Source organism: Aythya ferina (genome assembly GCF_964211825.1).
Source record: "Aythya ferina genome assembly, chromosome: 7".
NCBI lineage: Eukaryota > Metazoa > Chordata > Aves > Anseriformes > Anatidae > Aythya > Aythya ferina.
Window position 1 is genome coordinate 31,230,226 of NC_140302.1, and position 12,249 is coordinate 31,242,474.

At 38.5% G+C, this 12,249-nt stretch overlaps 1 long non-coding RNA gene across 1 annotated transcript; it reads left to right on the forward strand.

Moving 5' to 3' along the window:
* The first annotated feature begins 9,680 nt into the window (after positions 1–9,680).
* On the forward strand, positions 9,681–11,902 carry LOC311439880. Its single transcript, XR_014695054.1, has 3 exons — positions 9,681–9,766; positions 10,199–10,293; positions 11,781–11,902. It is a non-coding gene; the product is annotated as an uncharacterized lncRNA (long non-coding RNA).
* Positions 11,903–12,249: the final 347 nt, after the last annotated feature.

The following is a 12,249-nucleotide window of genomic DNA, read 5'->3' on the forward strand; positions in this document are numbered from 1 at the left end:
GTTGGGAGAGCACCACGTCCCTTTCCCCCTTCCTGCCCCTGCTGTGAGCTTTGGCATGGGGGTTCCCTGATGGGGAAGCTGCAGGGGCAATGCTTTTCAGGTACATCAGAAGCAGAGTTGCAAAACAAGCTGTGCTGTCCAGGCAGACAGAGGCCTCTGCATTTCCAGAATTATTATTTCAGCACTAACTGACTGCCTCTTTCAAAAAAAAATACAAACAAAGAGTAATTTTCTACCTAAATGTGGTCTAAACCAGAGGTATATTGCCTTTTAAAAAATGAAACAAAAAGCAGTGTTGTAATTGTTTTGAGCATGCTAGGTTTAAAAGGGTCAGGTATTTCTGTATTTTTAGATGAATGTTGGAACAATTTGAATTATCTTAACGTGACACTGAGAAAGCCCTTCTTCACCTGAAAAACAGAAGGTGAAAAAAATAGTTTCAAAAACTATTCCAGATTTATGTGTGTCTTTTTTTTTTTTTTTTTTTTTTTTTTAATCAAAGGAAAAACAAAAATATTTCTAATATAAAGGGCTAATTTGTCCCAGAGTGCCCATGCTCACCAAAATGCCAGCAGCCATCCTGAGACACAGCCACCCCCATGTAGAGCCCCCGGCACTGGGGCCAGGCACGCGCCCACCGGGTCAGGGCAAACACAGCTGCCTGCAGAGCCGAGGCAGAAAGGCCTTACAGAAGCAGCCATTATCCTATATACCGCTCATTAACGAGTCAAGTATTTTAAATTAATGCTTTGCCAGCTCATTTGTTTTCATGCGGGAAGAAAATCTTCCAGGGCTGTATTCACATAAATCACTTCTTTTGACGGGCTCCTGATGCTACAGGGCTGGTGGTGGTGGTGGGGAAGAATCCCCTTCGGCTGCAGCAAGCTCTGGTCAGGGCTTGGTGTTTTTTTTAGGTGCTCCAAGATTAAAAATCAGAGCCTATCCATCATAATAAGACTTTGTTCTGAGGGTACCTGCTGTGGACACGTCAGCGGCAGCAGCCAAGATAATAGCTGAGCAGGTGGTAATTATCATGATTAACTGCTGCTGCGTACCTTCAAATTTCAGGCAACTGCTGTGCTTTAGCACCCACCTTTATTGGGGGCTTCCCTGGGCTTTCAATGTGAGCCTGTCTGCTTTATGGGATTTTGCAGACTGTAAACTCTCTCTAGGCACTGGACTCTATTATTTGCATATAGATACTAAATAATGCTAGCAACAATGTTTAGAGAAATTTGGCATTTTCCAATCCGTACCTGCAGTCACGTTTTCCAGCAGTTCAGCCACTTGTTGCATGAGCAGAGAGAAAATGAACCACAAGCGCTGATCTTTCTCTCTCTTAACCTCAGGGCTCCCAGCTTCGCTCCTCCCTGCTTCTAAATCACAGCTTATTGCTATTTTTACAAGAGAAGATTAATGGACTTAAATGGGCACAGGTAATTCTGCATTGTTCGAAGTCTCTTCAAATAGCACCTGCTGTAAATTCTTCTGTGTTCATTATCTCGGCAACACATCTCAGCCTTTACACAGTTTGTTCGGTGGAGGAGGGGTGTGAAGGGTCACAGTGCCCCAGGAGTGCTGTGAAACATCCCTGAGGTTTTATGGGTGTTTCTGGGGAGGGTTTGCTTTTGTGGGTTCCCAGCAGGCCCGGACCCTGAGCATCTCCAAGGGGACACATGTAGCTGCATCAGGGCTTTCTGAGGCTGTGGGAGAAATGCCCATGCTGATGGTCTTATGAAGTTTTTGCTTTTGTAATTTCCTCTTGTTCGGTGTGCTCAGCGCTCAGCTGAGCTTTGTTCCAATAGCTGGGGGGCGTGTGACTTCACCAAAATACAAAACGCACTCACACAAAAAAAAAAAAAGAAAATGCTTGAAAAATCGCAATGACATGGTTGTGTTGGTAGCTTGTGAGTTTTTGAAATGAAATGTGCCTAGGCAATGAAAACTGAGCCAAGACACTATATTTTGCAAGCAACCTCTTTACCCTCCAAAGAGGTTCCTTGGCAGGACTGAACACCAGTGAGCTACCTGCCCTGTGCAATCCCATTTTTTTCACTCCTAGAAGGAGAAACACACAGTACACGGGACAACATGGAGTTGGGCAGGCTGGCTCACATCACAGCGACATGCAGCAGGTTGAACTGGATGGGTGTAAAGAAACAGCAGGTGCAAAAACCAAATGGCACGCAGGCAGGAAGCAATGCAGCAGTGTATGCACAGAGTATGGCTGCAACAAAGGGGCTGCAACTGCAGCACGGTGCAGGGTCTGGCCTGAGACCTGTGCCCACACAGGGACCAGTGCCTCTGCAAACCAGCTGGGTAGGAGGGATGCAAATGAGCTGTGCCAGTGGGGGAAGTACAGGGCTCGTGTGCCTAACTAGTTGCAGGTGGGAAACTGCGGGCAATGTTTCAAGAAGTGGCTTTGAAAGTTGGCCCGTTGTGACCATAAACAAGAAACTAAAGAGCTTTACAGTATGTACTTACAGCTTTTAATTTTCTCTCCCTGTTCGCAGATATCTGAGTATCTCACACACTGGCGGACAAGTATTTTGATTGTTCAGCCCTGGTTTTACATTTAATAGCCCCGCTACCTTCTCCCGACAGCGCCTGCACTCTGCTCCCACATGTGGAACAGTTTACATTGCCCTTTTGCACAGTGGTGGAAGAGTTGGGCTCGGCTTGTGCTGCAAGCATCAGCTCAGGCTGCTTCTGAAGCCCATCAGGAGCCCGCTCTCGCTGCCACAACTATCACAAAACAGGAGACACAGCACAGAAAAAGGACCGGGATCTGGCAGTGCTGCCTGAAAGCAGGATTTTCACCTATTCTGCAGTTATTCTGCAGCCCCGTGGCACCAAACATTCATTAGCAACCAGTGCAATTTTGGAGCAAGTTGTATTTACGTGTAGGAACAAGGACTCATAATCGTTGTCATCTACATAGTGTTGTTTTACATAACAGCTGCAGTAGAGCAAGTGCACTTTGGTCAATAGTTTCATTTATAATAAAGTAATAAATTAGGAATATTTTTCCCTTGACAATAAGTTTTATGCCAAGATTTTATGTAGCTTAAAGCAAGTTGTCAATTAGGCTACTTAAATTAATTTTTGGCAGCAGTTAATTGGAGCCTAGAGTCTTTTGTCTTTAAACAGCTAATCCTAAACAAGAAAATACAATGATTAAATGTTTCTTAAACAATATTATTCACAGAATTTAAAATATAGCATTTAATTAAGATTTGGACTTGTTAATCTCTCTCTCTCTCTCTTTTTTTTTTTCTTTCTTTTTTTTTTTTTTTTTTGAGAGAGAGAGAGATTAATTTAAATTTCTTGAAATAAAAATGCTACCACGACTCTGATTAAACTGGCTTACCACAGGGCTATGGTCTGAGACCTTGCAACACTTCTACAGCTCTTATGCCCAGCGGCAAAGGATTTTGGATTCATTTCTAAAGAGACATATTTTGTCCTTTCACTGAAGCAGGATATTCACCTCTGGAGCTCCGGATGTCTGAGTTGTGTTCACAGGATAAAAATGTTGTATTATTGCATTCATGTTCTGGTAAATGCTCTAAATAAATACAAGACTTCAGTGAGCAACCCCAACATGGCTGGCTTCTGGGCAGAAAACCAAGACTTCTTAAAACCAGAAATCATGGAGGTTTACTTCAAAAAGACCAGTAACCGACAATTAAGTCCAAGGCTCTGATTACTCTAATGTGTTTCCTATCAATGAAAGTAGGGCAGCTAGAGAGAGGTCTCCCAGTCTTGATTTTATTTTTTTTCTAGTTCTGGAAATTTGCTATATTCCTGGTTAAATGTAACATATGGTATCATGATTTGCACAGAAATGAGTTCTGATAAAACAGTAGTCCTGACTGAATCTCTCATTTATATCCACAATCGCTTCTGAAACAGAGAGTGAGTTATGGTACAGATCTTTGGTATGTTACACTGGAGTTAAGATTAGGTAATTATAAAGCTTCCTACTATGAAATCCCTGAAGATAATTTGTAATTAATGAATTAATTAAAGAACAAAAAAGATGCATTCTCAGTGATCAGTGTATCAAGTCACCTTCTTCCTCATAATTCTGGCCGTCAGTGCCTCCTTCCAACAGAGAATCTACATGTGCAGATTCTACAAGTCTCAAACATGACTGCACATGTTTGAGACTTTCTGGAGCAAGAGCCCATTAGCTCAAGTACCCTGCATGGACATAATCACAGAAAGGCAATCACAGAAAACCAGACACTTGGAAAGAAGGAGGTACAGACACATAGAAAGAACATTGCCAGCTTCGGGGCAGCTGGCGTATTTCCATATTTCCCTATCTCCTTTCAAGAAGTGTCTGGAACTCCACACAAAATGCAGGATCTGAACTACCATTCCACCCAGCCCTTTCATTACCACTGTGACAGTCTGTGTGAGGGGAAAACCCATTACTACTGTTTTCTGGTGGAAAACTCATTGCTACAGAACTCATGGACAAGGACAGCAGGTGGAAGCAGCTAGGGGGTATCCAAGCTTAAAACCAGGATATTGCTATCAGTAAACAATGTTAATGATTTCTTTCACAAGAGATTCACAGTACCACTAGTTTGATGTATTCAGAAAGTCTCTCCTCATTTATAGGGTTTTACAGATAAACAGATGCTGGGTTCCTTAAATTAATGTCTTCATGTGTTTGAGCCTTTCAGCTTTGCGTTCTTGACCACCACTTTGCAGATGAGTGGCTAGAAAATTCTTCTCTTCTTTGCTTTAAAATAATTAAAAAATAATAAAAAATAAAGAATAAAATGCATTCACAAGACTCTAGCAATTGAATCTTCAAGGAAACCATCCAAAGTCATGATTCATCCTAAAACCACAAGGAAAGCTAAGTATGCTGCTCAAGGCCATATGTCTCACAAAGAAAGAGCATTGCTTCTTAACTGGAAGCACTTTGCCTGGTTGTTATTTGAAAATTAATAGGACAGCTTCTCTGTTACGGTTGTGTTCTCTTATATCTTGATATCATCCAGCACAGCAGCACTGCAGCAGTCCACAAATATAAATAAATAAATGTATAGGCAAATAAATAAATAAAATAAAGTGGGAATGTCTGAAATCAAATGTGAAATAGACTAGGCTCCTCTCATTGCTCAATCTGATTGAAATGCAGAACAGTCTTTTCAGTTATTTAAAAACAATTTCACTTCACTTGTGAAAAGCTGCTTTTTGGTTTGAGACACAATGATTTAACTTTTAATGAAAACCCACACATTGGAAAGATAGTCATCAAATATGGAATCAAAATATAGTATCAAGATCAAATGCTTACTCATGGGCAATTGCTGAAAAAACCTTGAACTATATAAATTAAAAACAGATGCTTTAAATTAAAACACATAAATTACTGATGCTGATATTACTATAAATTTCAGTGATGAAAATACATCACTCAAGACTTTAAGGGAGACTCTAAAGGTTACGTATAGGAGTACTTTGCATTATTAAACAGAGTGTCACCTGAAGAAGTTCCCTGAAAAAATGTAGGAGGTAAAGTATCTCAGATTATTGTGACATGATTCAACTACTAGTGCTGCTTTCATTTTGAATAGATGTTGTATATCTTGGACATTTATTTGTTTGTTCAATTTCTGGTGCGTATTTAGTGTTTGAACATAGAACTCTGTGTAGCTTGTTCTGTTTCCAGCTGGACATATATCTTCTCCCTATCCCCTATACAGAGAATGCAGCTGGAACCAGTAACATCTCTGCAAATGAACTGAATATTTAAGTTCAACCATTGTATCATGCTTCAGGCTGCTTAGTGTCTTTCAAACTCTAGTGTAATTTGGTATTATTTCCACTAACTAAATAATGGCCAAATCTTGCATGGAAAGCTTCCATGTCCTCAGGACAGTGGGCTAGTTAAAAAAAAAAAAATATCCAGTGTAAACATTTAAAAACAAAAAAACAAAGTTTTATTTATAGCTCATTATTTTAGAAGGGTGACATTTACCTCAGGCTGGAGTATTAGAATTTTGCATTTAGCAGTTTTGGTTTTGAACCGTCTGAAACATCTCAATAGTGTTGAAAACCATATATCAGTACAATAAACAGATGTTATAAATATTTAAAATGTGTATACATGTACAGCTGAACTATGTGAGTTCACAGGCATGTGAAAATAGACATTTTCTTAACTACACACATATGAAGTACATTTTATTAAGAAAATTCAAATTTTCATATATTTATTCATAGCTTTTTATATGAAGACTTTTTTAGTTCCTTTTAAACCATTTTCAGACTTTTCTATTATGACCACCCAATATTTATTTAGTATTCTATATCTAGTAAACTGTTTCTCTTCTAGGACTTTACTAGATACAGACAAAGTAATGCTTAAAGAGAAGAAAAATCAACTCATAAAAAATGCACCTTGTAAATAACATAAAATATTTGTTCATGATTTTTTCTGAATTCTGTTTGTATTATTATTTGTAACAATTATACAGTCAGTGGGAATGTAGTATTGACAACTGATGTAACCAGAATTTGAAGAGAGAACAATGACGGAAATTCCATGATATTTTTTCCATTCTGCAATATTTGGAGAACATCTGTGGTACTTGCAGTCCTTGACTTATCAAGTGACAGCACAAGGTTTTCTAAACTCCCTTTCTAACATACCAATTTGTATTTCTGTGCAAAGGAAGAGATTTATTTATTTATTTATTTATTTATTTATTTTTACTGTAAATTGACTTTAGATTCTTGATCGTTGAACTGCCTGAAGATAATTTGTTGGTTTTGGACATCCAGCTATCATTAATTTATCAAGAGCTCGGGCATCAGACCATTCAGGCATCTATGTTATTATTAGAACATCAAGTTACAGAAACAGGAATTTATATGTTTTTGTTTTGTTTTGTTTTGTTTGTTTGTTTTTGTTGTTGTTCATTTAAAATACTAATTGTAAACAGTAAAATTGGTCTCTTCAGTAGTGAAAATTATTCATTCACTTCTAACTCAGTCAGCTACACTGTCTCTAAAACCAGAACTCAAGTGACCTAGCATAGTTGGCAAAACCCAACTGATTTCCCATGATACTTTTCTTCACATGTAAAAATAGCTTAAAAACAGATTCTTATGTCAGGAAGCTCTACCAGATTATCTTCAATAACCTGCTGAGAGGATTTCACCAACCTGCCATATATTACACCCAATTACTTTTCTGTAATTAAATCATATCTTCCAGAGAACAACCAAGCTAGAGAGCCCCCAATTTCCCTGACAGATTTTTCCCATGGATAATCAGCAGCACTGTTAGAAGCATTCACCTTACTTGTAACTGAAGATCACAAAGTTATAATATCAAAATCTTTAAATCTTTTTTTTTTTTTTTTTTTTTTTAACAGAAAAATGCTCAAGGTACAGTGTCAAGCACTGCCCCCACTCTGCCTACACTTCACCCTCCTGGTGACCACCACCCTCCACCATTTCAGCAGAACAACCTTTTAAAAATGAGACCATGTATTTTCCTAATCCACATTTTGTCATTCTTCCTTTCAAGCTTATGCAGCAATTTGAAGCTGCGCTAACCTTCCTATGACCTTGAAAAGGTAAGGGAAAACCCTGTGTTAACAATTCTTCTCTCTCCTTATTTGGGTAAACTAGAAGCCATGAGAGCCTTTTATTGACTTTCACTATAGTTTTCACCCTTGGCAGTACAACTGAACCTGCCCTGACCTCTTTTGACCAAGCGCCTTTGTCCAACAAACTGTTCAAAGCATCTTGCAGCCAGATGTGAGCCCCCACACCCTTGGTGTATAGGCTTGACTGTACAGATCTCCTGCTACCTCCCCTGACTGCTTGTACCGCCAGCAATTGCCTTCAGCTTGCTGCCAGCTGGCCTGATTCTGAGATAAGACCCACTGGCCGGGTTAAGAAAATGACACCTGATCGTGGGGCTGGTCTTGTTCCCATGAGCTGTACCCTCTCAGAAGGCTCAGTTGTGTCTTGAAAAACCACTCCATGCTGGAGAAAATAAAAGCAGCACCTTCCACAGGCTGTGTGAGGAAGGCTTTCAGCCTCGTTTCTTCTTCCAGCAGGGTTTGCTCTGCATGTTCCCCAAAAGGAGCAGAAGACTGCGTTTGCAACCCCACCAGCTACAAAAGGGGAACACTGAGGATGGGAAGAGACTCAAGAAAGCACTAATCTGTGTCATGTAGTATGCTTATCACTGAATAAAAAACATTCTCAGTGGACAATCTCTCAGTCTGCTTGGCAAGAGCTCACAAAGATCTCATGCATCGTTCTTTATTTGTCTATCTCAAAGACCATTCATACAAACTCTTTGTATCTTACAATTGATGTGCATAGGATGTGCAAACTCCTTGTATCTTACAATACATTGGTATGCTCAGAGCTTGGGTACTTGTTTAGGCAACTAATTTTGATCTCGTGGAAGTCAGGGTGTAGACAAACCCATCTGAGCAGAGGTACACAGAAAGAATCAACAACAATCTCTTACTTAAATCTTACAGAGCTTACACTGACTTCTGTAGACTTTGGATTAGATGTAGGCTTCGGGGTTGTTATCAGCTTTTATAATATGAAAACTTCTTTGAGTCACACTTTATTTCTTGTGTTCTTTGTGTTATTTTGTCCTAGAATTCTATGAGCAAATGTGTTGTGTTTTTTGTTTTTCTTATTGTTTTCTTTTCTTGTTCACCAGCCATTTTGACCACTTTCCAGTCTTTTGCACTTGAACGGACAAACAGAAAAAAGTATTTCTTTTAGTCCTATTTTGGTCTTATTTTGACTCATTTCTCAATACACTTTGACATTCCCATGTCTCTCAGAAACAATTACTTGTTTCTCAGCTTTATCCCTGACACACACAGTATTGAAAACCCCAACACTATTCATGCAAAGAGCACTTCTGACTTCTTGCTTATTCTAAGAGTCTCCTTATACTTAGCTGCCATCTCTGTTTCCCTGCTCCACTTGACTATATCCAACATCTGGAAAGCAGATCAATCCCTGAAGTCAATCTGACTCACATTATCTGGAAATAGCCTTGTTCCATTATAACAAGACCTTCACTGCCCCATTGCCTTCATGGCTGAAAGACATCTCAGCCAATGGGGGCATGGATTAATGTCCTGAAGGGAAAATGTGCAAACTTTCTAACGAGTTTTTTCTTCTCTATAAAAAGAACCATCAGCAATGAAGCTTCCTTGTAAATCTTCAGTTAAGCACTCAAAATTATTATTAGTAGTACTTTTTTGGGGGCAAAAATGAGACCCATGTAGGAAAAAAAAAATGTACTCTAAAAATACCCGTTTAGTAACAAATTCTCTAAAAGAGAATGGGTTGCTACCAGGTCTGATCTACAAGTCAACCAAACCCCTGCCAGTAAATAGTGACATATTCCCACCTGGCAAAAATAAAAATGGGTATTTGAAAGTTTAAATATTCACATGCCTATGAGATTTTCAGCCAACCCTACAGGATGTAATATTGCTGATAGTCCTTTAAAAAAGGCAACCAAAATATGAAACCTTCTTTCTCACCCCTTCGACCCCCGTCAACACTGTTCATTTGGATCAGGTGTTTTTGAAGTTTGCACATGGCAGTCTCATTTGCATTTAATGTCCTTCAGATTACTTCCTTTTTGTTGTGCTAAACACCTCTCTCAGTTGAGTCTAATTTGATGAGGTCATGCTGTGACTTCTGACCCTGTGAGTTCTAAATGAAACCATCTGACAAAAAAGTGAGTAGAGAAAGTCTTTTGCCTGTTCATGGACATTTGATATTTGCAGATGTGCAGCAAGTTTTACAGATTTTTTTTTTATTATTATTATATATGTATATTTTTTTCTTTTTTTGCCAGGCTAACACTTGATTGGAAAGGTGGAAATAAGCAAATTCCTAGAGAGAGTAAAATATTCCAAAAATAAACAGGTTGTGATAGTCCAGTCTCCACAACTCCATTAGGTAAAATAAAAATAAATCATAAGAAGTTAACTATGGCCCATTATCTAAGTCAAGGGAATCCTAAATTCTAGCAAAGTTTTTCTACCCCAATAATGACTTAATATCTTAGGGCTTCCTTCCAACGTCTGGGAATGGACACAGCTGCATGTCTTGGCATGGGGACGCTGGGACTGTCTGATGGCTCAGGGGTAGCTCTTTGTGCACACAGGAACTCTCCACCTGCTTGGGCCGATGTGCCCATAAGGAAAGGCTGAGAAGGTGCATATTTATCTCCAGTTGTCTACAGCCTGTGTTACGCAGAAGGTCAGTATTGATGGTCTTGCAGTCCTCATTTGGCCTTAAAAGTCTGGATCTGTTACTACAGCTTTGAAATTCTCTCATGTACTGATCACTTCATTCCAGGCTAATTTTATGTAGAGAGAGTCACTGGAACACTAAAGCATAGTCAAAAAAGTGCCAAAATATTATTCCAGACTCTTCTGGCCTCAAAATAGATCTAAGTTTTACCAGAATTTTATGATATAAAACTGGAAAAGGAAATCAATAAACTCAGAAATTTCTTCAGAATATTTTTTCAGTGTTCTCTGCTCATCACCCATTACTTTGCTAGGCTGGAAGTGAGACTGTGCTTAAATAGTATTTGGGTTTTAGCCAAAATACACTGAAACTGTCAGAAAGACCTCATCAGTGAATGTTAGATGAGGCCATATATTCCTTTTTTATTTGTAACTCTTCCCATGCCAACGCTCCCTGCTTCCAAATACACATAATTTTCCCTATGAACTGTGTGGCTAATTGTTCAGCTGCCTGTGGTATTGCATGGCCTCTGTAGCAAGACTATTTCAGACTTATCTGACTGTAGTAAATCATCTTGAGATATACTGTAATTAAGTAGGAATATGCAAAGCATCAGGCAGATTATCTTTGAAATGCATCAAAGTACATTATATTATAAAAAAATTAGGAAAATCTGTAGGTCATATATTCACTAAACTCCTCTACCTTATATGAAAATGAGTCATTTTCTGTTGTACCCTGAGGGTGAGGAGGCAATCAAATGAAGAAATAAAAGACACTGCTAGTTAAGAAGAGCAGACCATGCCAAATCACTAATTAAAATTTAGATTTATTTTTTGTGTGTGTGTGTGTAGAGAGCAGGTGCATATGCTAAAAGCTCTTCCAGAAATGGACTAACTTTTACCTCACGTTTTATTAAACAAACTATTTTGCAGACCTGTGTAAGAGCCTCAAAAACTGAATATATTATTGAACCCAAGTCTTAGAGATACACATGTAAAGAAGGAGTGTTGAGAAGTACATTTTAATTTTCAAAGAGTATTTTCAATTAATCTGACATCTTCTGAAAGAACTGGTTAAAAACCAATTTAAAAATCATTTTAAAATACTATTTTTGATAAAATTCTGTTTATATTATTCAGGAATTAGATATGTAAATAGACTTAGCTACATCTTTACACAGCTTTAATTCCTGCAGTTTCAAGACCTCGTGTCTTTTTAGTTGTCTACTAAATTATCTGTGTACCTTATAACAAGACAGAAGAATGTTATCTTTGCCCTGTTCATTATGATAGTCCTATGAAACTTTAACTACCTGAATCCAAGCTGATAGATAGATAGATAGATAGTTTGTGTAGACAAAATGGTTGAAATAGTTTTTTAGAAGTAAATATCTGAGATTTTGTAATATTTTGATGCATCCATTTCCATTTATGTATCTCCAAATCCTTAAAATTACTTGGCAAAAACTGCAATCCCGCTGCCTTCAACAGGAATCACAGGACAAATTGCAGGAGGAACAGTACCAGGTCCTCATCTGAGAGAGGCTGCAAACCCTTAACTCCACAGGAAGACAACATAATCTAAAGAACTCACCAGCTACAATGTCCACCCCTTTGGTACCCACAGTTTTATGGCCCAAAATGAGGAACAGAGTTTTAAGCAGCAGCTTAATATTGGGGACAATTTGGAAAGATGAGATTCTGCTAGGGGTAAAAAATGCATACATGTGTATGTATAGGGGAAGATATTTTAAAATAACTGTTTCAACTTAGAAAAAAAAAAAAAAATCTAAACTTGCATCTGAGCACATTCTGGAGTATAAACAAAATGCATATTCATCAGGATTATAGCAAATTTGGGCCTAGAGAAAGACTGGGATTTTCCTTGTGTTTTGTACACTGCAAGAGAGGTGGGCCAGAAGCACATGCATGCCTGCTAGCAAGTGAAAGCCTGCTGATA